The 630-nt window shown below is 40.2% G+C and overlaps 1 non-coding gene across 1 annotated transcript; it reads left to right on the plus strand.

The window, feature by feature from the left end:
• Positions 1-482: 482 nt before the first annotated feature.
• On the plus strand, positions 483-590 carry LOC127740273 (small nucleolar RNA R71). The gene has a single exon (XR_008000953.1). It is a non-coding gene; the product is annotated as a small nucleolar RNA R71 (small nucleolar RNA).
• Positions 591-630: the final 40 nt, after the last annotated feature.

The raw sequence follows: 630 nt of genomic DNA on the forward strand, positions 1-630 counted from the left end.
TTGTTGAAACCTTGTTGAGGTCTCTGTTGATCCTTCCATGAGAGATTTGGATGATTTCTCCATGAAGGATTATAGGTGTTTCCATAGGGTTCTCCCATGTAATTCACCTCTTCCATTGAAGGGTTCTCAGGATCATAAGCTTCTTCTTCAGATGAAGCTTCCTTAGTACTGCCTGGTGCAGCTTGCATGCTAGACAAACTTTGAGAAATCAAATTGACTTGCTAAGTCAATATCTTGTTCTGAGCCAATATGGCATTCAGAGTATCAATCTCAAGAACTCCTTTCTTCTGATTTGTCCCATTGTTCACAGGATTCCTTTCAGAAGTGTACATGAATTGGTTATTTACAACCATTTCAATGAGCTCTTGAGCTTCTGTAGGCATCTTCTTCAGATGAAGAGATCCTCTAGCAGAGCTATCCAAAGACATCTTGGACAGTTCAGACAGACCATCATAGAAAATACCTATAATGCTCCATTCAGAAAGCATGTCAGAAGGACATTTTCTGATCAATTGTTTGTATCTTTCCCAAGCTTCATAGAGGGATTCACCTTCCTTCTGTCTGAAGGTTTGGACTTCCACTCTAAGCTTACTCAATTTTTGAGGTGGAACGAACTTTGCCAAGAAGGCA

Source organism: Arachis duranensis, chromosome 6 (genome assembly GCF_000817695.3).
Source record: "Arachis duranensis cultivar V14167 chromosome 6, aradu.V14167.gnm2.J7QH, whole genome shotgun sequence".
Taxonomy (NCBI): domain Eukaryota; kingdom Viridiplantae; phylum Streptophyta; class Magnoliopsida; order Fabales; family Fabaceae; genus Arachis; species Arachis duranensis.